Source organism: Aptenodytes forsteri, unplaced genomic scaffold (genome assembly GCF_000699145.1).
Source record: "Aptenodytes forsteri isolate BGI_AS27 unplaced genomic scaffold, ASM69914v1 Scaffold687, whole genome shotgun sequence".
NCBI classification, from domain to species: Eukaryota; Metazoa; Chordata; class Aves; order Sphenisciformes; family Spheniscidae; genus Aptenodytes; species Aptenodytes forsteri.
In genome coordinates, this window is record NW_008794708.1 from 268,211 (window position 1) to 268,450 (window position 240).

Genomic DNA, 240 nt, shown 5'->3' on the forward strand with positions numbered 1-240 from the left:
CCGACGTGTCCCCACCCCGGGGGGGGCTCACCTGTCCCCTTGTCCCCGCAGGATGCGTCCCTGACGGCCGTGCTGCCCAAGCTCTTCGCCGAGGAGCAGCTCCCCAGCGGCGCGGTGAGCACCCCCAGGGGACGTGAACTTGTCCCCGTGTCCCCAGGGGACAGCGTCCCCGTCCCCGGTGCCGTTCAGCAACCCCCCCCCCCAAGGGGAAACAAACGGGTCCCTGCGTCCCAGAGTGAA

General features: G+C 71.2%; 1 protein-coding gene across 1 annotated transcript in view; it reads left to right on the forward strand.

The window, feature by feature from the left end:
- Positions 1 to 52: 52 nt before the first annotated feature.
- LOC103894327 (neuropathy target esterase) overlaps positions 53 to 240 on the forward strand; it is a 19,142-nt gene continuing 18,954 nt past the window's right edge. The window contains 1 exon segment of the mRNA XM_019470594.1: positions 53 to 114. The gene's annotated coding sequence lies outside the window, so the exon portion shown is untranslated.